This window comes from Aulonocara stuartgranti, assembly GCF_965226115.1.
Source record: "Aulonocara stuartgranti genome assembly, chromosome: 18".
In the NCBI taxonomy this organism is placed as follows: Eukaryota; Metazoa; Chordata; class Actinopteri; order Cichliformes; family Cichlidae; genus Aulonocara; species Aulonocara stuartgranti.
Window position 1 is genome coordinate 12,192,117 of NC_138954.1, and position 14,049 is coordinate 12,206,165.

A 14,049-nucleotide genomic window follows, 5' to 3' on the forward strand; every position below is an offset into this window, starting at 1 on the left:
AATAACTGTGATGTTTAATCAAGATTTACATCAAACAACGAGAATGCAGTATGAATATTTTTTCTCGTACTGTGCCCTATCACTTTGGCGATAGGCTTCGCTCTCTATTATTTTTCACCATATTCCCAGTAGTGATATTACACAAAATTATGGAAATAAGCCCAACTTGATCAGTTATATATAGTATCAGTACCTGCCTCTGAGGTACCGGTTCTTTAATTAATAGAACAGTAATTAACAGTTAAAAGTCGGGATCCTGAGAGAAAGTGAACTTGAAAGGCAAATCTAAACTAATGAGGTTCAACTTTGAAGTAATGAACTCTCTGAGTTTAGGGTAATCATAGGCTTCTGGGCTTTACTCAATTTATCTGGAAGACAGTGAGCAACATGAGGACGCACAGTTTTGTTGTATTCGTGACTTTTTTTTTCTTAAAGTGGCAAGCTCAGTCTTGAAGTTATTGAGATATTATAGCGTGCAATATATCTGAGAGAACTGGCTTTAGAAGAAGGGTTTAAGTTTGTTTTGTTTTTTAAGAAAGAGATCATTTATACTATTTCTTTTGTTTTTCACAAAGCTGCTGCACACTTCAGTGAAAATGTTTATTCTTAAAATTTAGTTGCAGGCTTGTTTTGGCTAGTTACTACAGCTGTAGCCTAGCAAGATATAATACTCAGCTCCTGGAAAAATATCTGATACCATAATGATGTACACATCTGAAAGGATTGAAGTAACAGACTGAAGATCATATATATTTTTACCGATTTCTCACCTTTTTATATCATCATCTACAGTATAAAATATATGTAAATAAGTATAATTGGGTTGCCGCCATGCTACCAGGTTTTTACAACATAGAATATAACCAGTGATCTTAAAATGGTTTTTAGTCACAATATTATTAGTGGGGTTTTTTGTATTTGTTGGTTTGTAAGCAAAGCGCAACATAATCCACCATCCAAGTTCCTCACTCTCTGTGGCCTAAGTCACAGCCATTTGTCCAATACTGCTGTTGGAAAATAGTAATTTTTGGGAGTAATGATGTTTGCAAGGCAGTCAAAAACCAATCTCTAGGCTTCTGTGACTGAGACTTGACAGGGATATTGCATGAAAGTGCTGAGCAGACCAATGGCTGATGTTTATCTAGTGGTTATAATATGCAACTAAAACCATCCAGCTGTGTGTAGATTCAAGAAAGAACATTTTGCATTTTAATTAGCGATTGTCAGTCTTTATAATAAGATAAGATAAGATAGTTGTTTTCTGGCTTCATAACATCATAAATCAACAAGATGATAAACTTTTACCTTGAGAATCAGTCAGTTTCATCAGAGCTTTTTAACTAAGTAACCCTTTCCAGTAAATATACAGTATTCTGTTTGGTTTCACACTTGGTGAAAAATAATGCATTTTAAAATTCAAATCAATATTATTGACACTTCATGTGGGATGAGCTGCAGTATCACTTTTACCAACTAGGTTAGATTGCAAAACAAAAGACAATCCATAAAAAAATGGAATTGAGAAACTAATTATATGAGCTGGCAGCCATGAGGTCAGCAAGGATCCATCAGCACTACACTTTTTCTTTTTAATACAATACATATTTTTTCTTCTTTTTGTTTTGCTAACATAACAACAGATGCAAATACAAGGGGTTGCTGCATGTGATACAAGTGTGTCTCTGGATGACACACACGTCCACACATTCAAACTTGGCACTCCCTCCAGCAGCCTGTCCACCTGACTTTTTCAGTGACAAGAAAAAAAGAAAGAGAAAGTGAGGCAGCAGGGGTTTTCTATAGCTCTGCTGTCATTAATATCAGGTGTACTCTCTCAGCCATGTAGAGGTGCTGCTGGGGCTTAGTCATTGATGGCAGTGGTCATTACATCTCACTGGCTCTTGTCTACCTGTCTCTGCCTCCACAGGACACTAACAAACCCTGCTGCCTCCAGTGAACCATCCAGCACAGAAGCACCCGGATAGAAAATGGGTGTGCTGCCAGTCACCTCAGTTACTGACACAGCTCCAGAGGGAGAGAATAAACAGCTCCCTATCTGCTCTAGCATATAAATAATAGTTATTAGACATGCTACCAGCATGGGACTTAAACTTTGTGGTCATTACTTCTCACAGTGAGACCATAAATAATACCACCAATGTCACTGGGCTAACTAAGGCCAATAAATTTTAATATACAGCAGAACCTGTTGTTAGCTTTCAACACACCTCTAGAACATTACAGTATTTGGTCACACTCACAAATGCACTGGCATGCATTGCTAATGATGTACTCCACATCCACATGAATCTTTTTGTTTTTGTGTATCATGACAACATTCTCATTTTTTCCAAAGATCCAAAGGGTCACAGACAGCATGTCAGGAAGGTGTTGCAGAAACTCAGTTGAATGTTAAAGCTGAGAAATACGAATTCCATGTGCCAACTTTTTTCATTTTTTTGGTTACATTTTGGAGAGTGGGCTGGTGAAGATTGACCCAAAGAAAATTAAGGTGGTAGCAAATTGGCTTTTCCCACATCAAAGAAGAAGCAACAACATGTTCTAGGGTTTGACATTTTTCATTACTATAGTAAGATTATCACTCTCTATTTGGTACCCAGAAGCAGAGCTAACGTTTTAGTTCCTGAAAGAAAAAGTTCTTCTCACCCAGCCTGACCCATCCCTTCATGTTATTGTGGACGCTGAAATTGGGGTGGTGGCTGTTCTGTTTCAGCACACTAGTAAGCTGCGCCTTTATCCTGTTTTATCTACTCAACAGTAGTGGAATGTAATTATGATTTTGGAAATAAAAAGCAGTAGCAGTAAAATTAGCCCTATAGGAGTAGAGACTGTTTGGAGGAAGATGATCATCCAGACCTTAAAAATCTAGCAGTTTCCCAGTCAGCCAAAAGACTACATTCCTATCACTGTTTTTTCTTTTTTTGGTTGGTTGTTGGTTTTTGACTTTACCAGAACCTAGCGCTCCAAATAAAGGAATCTCCAACCTGACACGTTATCCCAGCAGTTTCTCATCTGAAGATATTACTCCCAAGACCATCTTCCCTTCAGCCTGTGTCCTGGGATCTCGGCAATGGGAGATTGAAACCACCGTCACCCAGGCTCAGGAACAGGAAGTGTATCTTCCTTTAAAATGTTCACACAGTGAGATTTGCGTACTATCCTGGAGAAAGTTGTTTAAATGAATATTCTGTTGATCAACTTTGAAAAAGGACAGAATATCGTACGTGTCTGCCTGCTCACATTGTTCTAGTATAAAGTCCTATAAAGTGCGGCGTACATGGAACATTGTGTTACCTCCTATGATAGCAGGTAAAACAGCGCTCCATGTTTTTCTCTCCCATCCCTAATGGCATATTTTCCAATAGAGGTCTGCAGTTTACAACACAGTTTTGAAGCAAATGCATTTGAAGCAAAAGCAACTTGACTTCTTGATTCCATCCAAAAAGCAATGAGCAAACTGAGCAATGAGCAAACTGAGCAATGAGCAAACCAGGAGTGAGAAGCAGCCTTATGCTGCATACCTACTTCAAATCAGTCTATCTAGAGTACACACCTTCCCTGGATTGAATATGTTCACAACACCGTGCCATACTCAGCTACCGGTCTGATTCCTTTTGAACCTTACCTTGAATACTTACCCTAACTATTCCCAGCTCATGAAGGAAAAGCTCATGCCCCCATCTTCATCACTGATGCAAACTGGAATCAAATGAAGGCAGCGCTCTTCTGGACAGCAGATCAGAATAAGAAGCTGGCTGACCGATGGAGGACCCCAGCCCCTGTTTATAACCCAGGTCAGAAAGTTTGGGGGGGGGGGGTTGTTTTTAAGGGCATTCCTTTAAAGAATGAATTTAAAATAAAAAAAAATAACCTGTCCCCTCAGTTCATTGAACCTTTGTTCATTGATAACATCGTTAAGCCTTCTGCCATCAATGTCCAATTTAATTCAGTGTTATTTATATAGCACCAAATCACAACAACAGTTGCCTCGAGGTGCTTTATATTGTAATGTTAAGACCCTACCATGATACAGAGAAAACAAAGAAAAACACAAATTCATATTACCTCCTATGAGCCAGCACTTTGGCGACAATGGGAAGGAAAACATTTCCTTTTAACAGTAAGAAACCACCTGCAGAACTAGACCAATAATCATTCCATCTGTCGTGACTGGTTGGGGGTTAAACAAAATCCATGGAAGTTCACCCCATATTCCATATTTCTCGGTGGAAGACTGTTTCCTCCTCTTCTTTGTTTGTTTTTAACCTTTTTTTAAATGGGGTTATCAACTCACGTATAATATTTTTGAATTAAAATGAAGGAGAATCCATACATGTCTGTGACATAAGGACACACTCATCCCCAAAGGCCAAATAGAAGGAAGAAAAAATCCTGAATATATAATAAAGAATATGAAAAAAAATCATGAAATGCAATCATCAATCATATAAACTAATATAGCATACATACAGTCTATGTTGTTAAATATGTATGCATGTGGCTGTATCTGAATGAAATGTGTTGAATCCGATTTATAATCATTTGTATTCTTACAACATTTTTAAAAAAGTACATAATGCTGCAAATGTGGAGGATTACATATGTAAAACATCTTTATAAGCCGTGTAAAATTGTTTCCAGCTCATTTGGTACATTTTTAAATGTCAAGTTCTTGCTCATGATCCCATCTTAATGCTGTACAGTATGTTGTGGTTGATACTGTATGACATTAAATGGTAAATGGTAAATGGCCTGTATTTATATAGCGCTTTTACTAGTCCCTAAGGACCCCAAAGCGCTTTACATATCCAGTCATCCACCCATTCACACACACATTCACACACTGGTGATGGCAAGCTACATTGTAGCCACAGCCACCCTGGGGCGCACTGACAGAGGCGAGGCTGCCGGACACTGGCGCCACCGGGCCCATCTAAATGATGTATGTATTCATTTATTGTGTGCTAGAATCGCAGTAGGTAGGGGCATGAGTAGGAGGCTGGGTCTTGTAAAAATTACAAAGAAAGAAAATGTTGCGTTATAATATTAAATCATTAAACGAGGCAGCATCTTCTTCTCACAATGTGAGGGTGCAAGTTGTTTCAAGAAGCTGCAAATGAAACCCAGTGGAGTGTCTCAAGGCAATGCTGATCAAAGAGTAATCAAAGGAAAGGAAAATGGCAGGCAGTGATAACGTGTTTGTACTCGTAGTCTTTAGTCAAACTAAAATAATATAAACATAAGTATCTATGCACATGCATGCTGCAAGTAAAATTCCCTACTTTTCAAAACCTTTTTTTACTTCTATTCATTATTCAGTTTTTATCTTTTTCTGACCTTCTACCTATTTTGTGCATATGTGCACATACACTTCTGGCCAATTCATTAGTTACATATTGCTACTACTGTTTTGGACCCCTTTTTGTACATAAATAAGTAAAATATATAAGCACCATTGGAGATACGGATCACAAAGTGCTTCACAACAACTTTCAACAAATAAAATATAAATAATTAATAGTATCCACTAGTTAAAATCAGATATATGCAAATAAGCCTTGAGCTGCTCTTTGAAAGTTTCCACAGATCCCACATGCAATCCATTCCTTACTTTAGCAGCTGCTACCTCAAGCACACAGTCTCCTTTGGCTTCAGTCTACATCAAGAAACTACCAGCAGATCAGCCAACGATTCTTCAATCTTCTGTTTTTCAATTTTGGTGAGTTCGTGCATATTGCTCTTGGTTGACAGGAGTGGCACCTGGTGTGACCTGCTGCTGCTTGTAGCCCATCCGCTTCAAGGTTCGACATGGCATCGTCAAGGCATTTTCGCCCAGAAAACTGCAACTCACTAGATATTTTTCTTATTCTTTGGACCATTGTCCTAGAATAATCCTAGAGATGGCTGTGCGGGAAAATCTCAGCAGATCAGCAGTTTCTGTAATGCTCAGACCTGCCCGTCTGGCAGTCACCTTTCTTCCCCATACTGATGCTCACTTTGACCTTCATCAAGTTGTTTTGACCATGTCTACATGCTTAAATGTGTTGAGATGCTGCCAAGTGATTGGCTGATTAGATATCTATCTGTAACAAGTAAATGAAGAGCTGAACCTAATGAAGGGACCAGTGAGTTTATATTCACAACACACTTTAGTCCATCTACAGTTACATATTTATGTGAAATGTAAATGCATAATTCTCATGTTTACATCCTCACTCTCTCTCTCTCTCTCACTCTCTCACACACACACACACACACACACACACACACACACACACACACACACACACTTAAACTAGTACAGTAGTACATTGCAGGTGTTGCATTTTTATGATCTGCAGACAGATTGCGTGGACATGTGGTTTGCTGTGGAAGGCAGGGAACGGTATTAGTCTCCATCCCTTTACGTCAGTGGTCATAACATTTGCCATTACTTCCCCTGCAAGATTCAATCACAAAGTGCACAAAGCCATGCTTCACGCACAATGAAAGGCGAGTGGTTTTTGTCAGGCATGCGGCAGAGTGAATTGCATATAGAGTGACTCCAAGATAGCATTGTTTCTGGCTGCCATAAAAAATCTATTTAAGGCAAATCTAATCTTCATAATCTTCTCCCACAGAGGTGGTGAACGGTGATGGGAAAGATTTCCATCCAAGTCCTGGGTGTCCGGTTGGCAGCACACAGGGCTCGAGGATGTAGGAAATTGCTGGGAGCGGAGGATATTAAACTTCAATTTGAGAACACTGATAAGCACCAAATTGGTGATTTATTTAGGCCTATTGTCAGCTAAATCATCCTTAACAACTGGACACAAGCATATTCATAAACACAACCCTCCTGTGTATTTTACAGCTCCACTTTTTTATATCTTAAATCTGAACTGCCGGGTAAATACTGTATGTCCTCTCACAAGTTAGAGATATGGTTTTGAATGATGATAATTTTCCTGGTGATTAGTTGTGGTGTAGCCTAGCAACCATATGAGAGAAAGGGGATGGAAACAGAACGCAAGATGGAGCTTTCTGTCGCTTCTCTTTCCTTTTTGTCCTTACTTTCTTTTAGCTTAAATGCCAGGGCCACTAAAGCCGCTCTGCAAATTTCTCCACCATGTGTCATTTTGGCAGCATGTAAATGAGCCAGCGTGGTCCTGTAAGGAGGAGCGGGCCTTTCTAAGTCCGCAGCAGTTCATTAATTATTAATGGGTATAAATTGCTAACAGAGGGATGGGGCTGATACTAATGTCTGCTGGCATGAGCACCGTGGAGATGGGCAGCATCTCAAGTATAGCAAGGCAGCCTGGCAGCCTTGGACCGCAGTCAGCTGAGGACACTATATCACTGCAGTGGCAGGGACGCTCAGCAAACATCATTCTCACCTCTGTGCCACATTGTAAACATTCACAAGAGTGTGTGTGTGTGTGTGTCGGTGTGTGGGTTTGTGTGTGCGTCTTCATTATTTTTCCTCTTGTGAGGTTGTAGAGTTCTCTGAGGGATTCTTTAAGGGATTAATTTATGCTCACGAAATAGTTTTTAGGTCAACTTTAGAAGAAGGATTAACTTGAGTTTAAAATGTTGTTAAGAGGTCAAGGAGCAAGTCTAACCAATTAAGTTATATAAGTGTTGTAATAGAACCTATGAAAACAAACCGCTACTGTGGTTGTTTCTTACTATATGCATACAGCTATGTATCCCGATTCTTTCTGTGTGTGTGTGTGTGTGTGTGTGTGTGTGTGTGTGTGTGTGTGTGTGTCTAGTGTTTGTGTAAGAATGGGGGGGGGGTAGTATACTTTATTCGTGAAAAATCTGCTAAAATAAAGGTGAAGGAATTTTGCTACACACGCTGTTTCTGTTAACAGGAAAAAGCTCCACTATATCCTCATGAATTGTCTCAGCACCTCAGGCTCCCAGAAGCAACCATTTACAGCCCATCCTCATGAGTCATCATAATGAAAAATCTTCACACCCAAAAGTCTGTATTATTGAAAAGAGGAAAGTTTCGGTGCAGTGAAATGCCTTTTGCAAGAGAGAAACTCTCTTTCACAAAATGATTGCGGAAATAAAAGTTTAACTTATTGACTATAATGTTATAATATTGACTATATTAAAAATAATTAGCTATCTTAAAACCATTGGTTACAAAATAACTTCTGTAATACTGGGAAAGTCTTCAATTATAATTTAGGCGTGTGCCCATAAAGGGCTATTATTCTTATTGTAGTAGGTTGCTAGCTTTAATTACATAACTGTTAATAATAATCACAGATTTAAACTGTCTGAGAAATCACAAATCTTAATTGTGAGGCCAACTAGAACAAGATATGCTGATATCCAGCCCTGGTACATTGTCATCATTCACCAGCCCAGATGCGCTGTGTCTCAGGTGGCAGGGCAGGTTTTCCTCTAATCACAGGGTTGCTGATTTGTACTTTGGATGATGCTAAAGTTGGTTTTGATAGCGGACCAAACCTTAAGTTTTCCTTATTCCCTTACAAGATTGGAGTAGAGTGTCATATTTACAATGTAGAGGCCTCACTGCAAAGACAATTCAACATACCCTGGGTAACTTTCTGTTATCTGGATTAATTTAGCCTAACATTGGCCAGATTGTTTTCACCTGACTAACTTTAACCAGTGTCTTCCCTGTGTTCACAGGAAAGGGTTGGCACTGGCAGCATCTGACCAACCACACCTATAGATAAGTGCACTGGCAGCAGAAGGGCTGATTTTACAAGGGAAGAAAACTATACCACAGGGAAAATATGCTGAGGTTAAACATATAATACAGACTGAAAGCAACACAGCTGAGAATGTGTTTGTGTGTGTGTGAGAGAGAACGAGAGAAAAAGCACTTTACAGTTGTTTACTATTAAACGTGTTGTGTGAATGCAGGAGTCCTTCAAGCTCTTTGTTTAAGACCTACGATATAAATAAACTTCAGCCTTTTTAAAGCCAAGAAAGAAAGTCAGAAAAAAATGACAGCTGTGAAAGTTAACAGACTTTACAATATCACAACTTATATGTTTTAGTATCATTATTTTTTAAGACAAGAAAGAATCTGAGGCTTTTAATCAAGTATTTCATTAAATTAATGTTTAAAACCCAGTTTTATTTTCTATTTATTCAGCTGCTGTGCTGTGTAAGGTTCTGACAGCAAATAAAGAATAAAATATTCTCCATACAGAATTCAAATGTCAGCTTAAGGCACAATACATGAATATCCTGTGTTATATATTAATGCTTATAGAACAATAATATTCTTGTAAAATTGTTTGCAGACAACAGGAAACAAAATCCATAGAGCCAGACAAGAATCTAGACGATCGAAATCTAAAATATTTAAGCCCCTCCCGATAAACACACAAAGGTTCAAGGGATCTTCCAGGAATGTGGACACTGTTTGAGAGAGAACTGACTGGTCAGTAGGATTAGGTTTGTAGCATACATTCCAGTGGTGATGTACTTGGGTAAGAACTGAATCAACTTTGTACTGAACCCAAGGTTAGCCTTGAAGTTAGCATCAGCACAAATCCTGTTTCATAGCACTGGGCCATACCCCGTTCGAACTGCCACTGAGCACTACCATCACCTGACACACAAACGAATCTCAAGAGGAGATGTAACTTCTGCCTATGCAAACAAAGTCCCTCCCAATCCAGAAAATAGCAATCCATTCATCCATCATTCATCCATCATCCATCAATTTTCTTAGGCTTATCTAATTCTAGGTCATGGGGGCTGGAGCCAGGGTGGAGGCTGGGTACACACTGGTAGGTTGCCAGTCTTTCACAGGGCTAACATGGTAAATAATAACTGAGTCTTAAATAAACCTATAGCAGTGGTTAAAGTGAACAAAACATATGTAATCATATTAGGAGGCTGAACCCAAACTGCTTAAAATCAAGACATCTCCCAAAAATTCTTTCTAAATCTCCTCCTTCATACCTCAGTTGGCACATTCCTTCAAGAACTTGACCATGAAAGGGCAGTTCCTGGATCCAAACCGTTATAAGGAGTGGTGAGAGGCTGTGTTTTCCTCATATTTACTGTGCTAATCACTCAAACTAATGCCCAAAACAAACAATAAATTCCAGTCCGCAGGGTTTCAGTTCAGCTCAGGGTTATTTTGCAAAGAGTTTGAGAATTCTTGCATTTCATAAGCCTTGCACATTAATCTGTTAGTCAAACTAGGCTCATGTGTTGTGTTACATGTCTCACTGGTACTTGGTACAACATGTCAGAAAGCAGCCCCACAGCCTTTACTGTTAAAACAGGGGGTTGTTTTTGGACTGAACTGTCAGTCAAAATGCCATGCTGAATTCATTAAATAGCCAGTAAATACAAACCAGCAAACTCCTATCCTCTGTGTGTTTGTTTGCATACAAGAAGTTCGATATACGTATGGTCTCCTCTTTGCGTTATGCCAGCAGTCACTTATCTGCACATGGATCTACAATTGTCTGGATCTGGAACTGCTTTCCATTCCCAGATGAGTGCAGCCTGCAGCTATGCAACTGTCACTGGTTGTCTCTGCCTCTGAAGGATGCATATACCCAGCATGTCCCATACATGTTTAGTACAAGACATACTGGGAGTAAAGAGTGTCTGAGTATGAAATGATGGCCGTGTGGTCAGGCATTGAGCTGCTGAGACATTTGAAGAGCAGAAGGCTGCAGCAAGAATGGCACCGTACAGGTTGGAGCCCCTCATCTTGGCACATCTGCCCAGTCAGGTTTTCACTAAGTCACTAAGAACAATCAGATCAGAGATGATGCTCTCATAGACATGCACGGTTCCAGCAACAGTTCAGGCATGAAAGCCTTTATAAAACTCTAATACCAGTGGCTTGAGAATGCATCAAGCTCAGCCAATTCTGAGGCGCAAAGGTGACTTAATTTATGTTTAGTAAATAAATGACCCATCCTACCCATGGTTCGACTAAAACCAGTCAATTGGATGCAAAAACTGCTCACAGAGTATGTTTAGGTTTTCCTGTCTTTCTGATACAACCCACAGGATCATCATGGTGACAGAAGCTATGTCAGAAGTAAACAGTTAATGTAAAAATAAACAATTAGTTTACATACTTGTGTTGGGATATTCACAGCAGTTGTGTAAGCTGCATTAAGCTAAATACATACTTGTATCTGTATCTCCTATGAGTCTTTTGTGTAATATATTCGTATAGATTCAGTTGCACTGTATTGCATTTTTTAAAGTAGCAAATATGTTGTTGATGTATATTTGTTATATCAGTCCAAATACAGAAATTAAACAAACATCACTATCTTTACTTTGTTATTGTGAGCATGTTAGTATGTTGACACTGGTGCTGGTATAAAACGTGCCTGCCTCCAAGCCCTCAAAGAGGTAATTTCATTTTAAACAGAGGAACTATTTGTATATTGTACATTAAACATTTTGTTCATGTTTCATGGTTTCTGTTGTATAGTTTATATGCACTGTATACTGTGATGCATTTTACATCTTGGCCACTCCATTAAATTTAGTATTAATGGGGCTTGCCTAGGTAACATGGCAAACAGAGAAGTCGGCTGTGCCTTTGCAGAGGTTTACTTATTAACAGACAGGGAGTCCGAACACACAGAGAGGCAGAGATCACTTCTAGTTTGGCTGCCTGTCACCAGGGAAATTGACAAAACTGCTATCCCCTAAAAAATAAACTTTTTTTTTCCAAAAGACTCTGAGTTTTGCCCACCTGAGAGAATGAGCAGGGGAACTGGTAATTCATCTGCTCATTACGTTCTTTTTTTGCCCCTTTGTCCATCACAGGAAATGGCTCCAATGCAGCTCGTGTAATTTTCGCCGATTTAGCAGGGAATGACTCATTACACCATTGTCTGTTTATTTGTGTAACATAATTGCTGCAAAACAACTAATTTTCTAAATTACATGTTATTTCAAAATTTTGTCTTTATTTTTGTGTTTCAAACTTAACTTTCCTTACCTCAGTTTCCCTTTAAACAAAATGCCATGTTTTTGTTTCTAATTAATTTAGCCTTTAAATTTTAACTGGGTTTAAATAAACAGTGTTTTATATAACTCATCACCTTGTTTCTGTGTGTGTTAATTGTAGTAGTTTTGTAGTTTTTCTGCCGTTAGTTGAATGACTCCATAGCAGAAAGTTCATTTGGCATTGTGCTTGCTCTCTTTTCTTGCAGGCAGTCATCAGACTAGACTAGCATAACTACCATAGGAGGAGAATAATGGAGCACATTGTTTGCTCTTAGAGGTCTGAGGAGATCTGTCACAGCAGGTGAGGCTTTTCCATTCCAGCTGCTGTTAATGAAGCTTGTTAGTACTCAGTTTCTTGTCTCAACTGTCAGAACAGGCTTTACTTATTAAGTCATATAGAGATCCAGCTCTATATTTTTTAAAATAAGGAGCTGAATCTCTGTATGCGGAAAATGTGTAAGAATGTGAGAACCAAGCCAGTTTTTAGCTCATTCCTGCTCACAGTTATAGGGGTTTCCTTTTGATTGCAAGTAATTTTCTAACTGGACCACAAATGGATTTGAATTTTAGTAAAATATACTTACATAGAAGATGTAGATCTTCAATGTAAGTCTGCAAAGAGAGTAGAGAGTACATAGAATAATTTGAACAAAAAGAATCTATCTCTGGTATAAATTGCAAACTACTCTCAGTTTAACAAGCAGAATAGGAATACAGCACTTAATTCTGTTACAGACCTGTGTAAAAGAACTGAGCCACCACTCATTTCTTTATATTTTGCTAGGAAAAATATACAAATATGCACATATAGACATGGAAACTCACACATGGAAAGTATGTAAGGCTACAGTCACACTAGTGGAAGAGTAGCTGAAGATCTCTACAACACTAAAATTATTGCAACCCTGTGCAATCAACTTGCTATTTCCTTGCTTTTGAAACGGTCGCTTCAAAGACAGGGAGAGGGTCTGTGACCACTGAAAACAGTGCTGGCAGTTTGCATAGATGGTAGAACTCTGAAGAAGAATGAATAAATTTATGATGTAAGGATGGACTCTTCCATTAGAAATTGCAGAGGTCCTGGGAACAGAAACTCAGGTGGAGGGATAAGATTTATCCTGAGAAATGGTGCTTTATTTCTCTCTCTTAACTAAAAGACTTTATTGCTATTCCTCCATATAAACCTGAAATCTATATGCAACACCTGACATGTACGATTTGTAGAGGTACACAAAACTTTATTTACCCTCAGAGCCTCAGCTGTACATGCCTAAATGCGAGCATCACTCTGGGTTTTTCTGCAGGGGCTGTTATCTCACATCCCACAGTTAGAAACTCTTGCTATGATGGTATCTAGGGCTGTTAGATATAACGATATATATCGGATGACGATATAAAAACGTCTATCGTTTCATTTTACGCTATTGTTTGTTTCGTGGTGTCGCAAAATAAGCTGTTTACGGCAATATTTTTTCATTATTTTGATGGTCATTGTAGTGGCTATATTAATTTCTTAAAGTTCTCTCTTTCTCTTATATTTAATATAACCACACTACAGACAGACAAGCGCTTGTTTTTATGCGTTGTAGTTAGCAACAACTACGGTAAAACCACCGCGTCTGCTTGTTTATTATCCACACAAACCTTTCACAATAAAGCTCAAGATCCTGTTGAGACTTTTCAAAATAAACTGAATCACGTGAAAGATGCAGAGTATTTACGGATGAGAATAAAAAAATAAAACTTAGACTCAAACGTTAGAACAGGCTTTTCCCCGCAGCACGCCGTGTAATAAATACTCACAAATAAAACGGCGGCAGTTACAACCTATGTCTAAAAATGTATAGTTTCATTCATCAGTTAAAACACTCGACCCCAGGTACGCACGCACTCCTGAGTGAAAAGATCATGGCATTATTCATAGTTAGTACTGCCCTTAATTAAATCAAACACCATGTTTTAGGGATTTTTTCCCCCTAAGGAAATAAGGTGATATGCTGCAAACCCAAACTCTGTTGGATAACACCTCCCACCCACTCCATGACATGCTGGTCA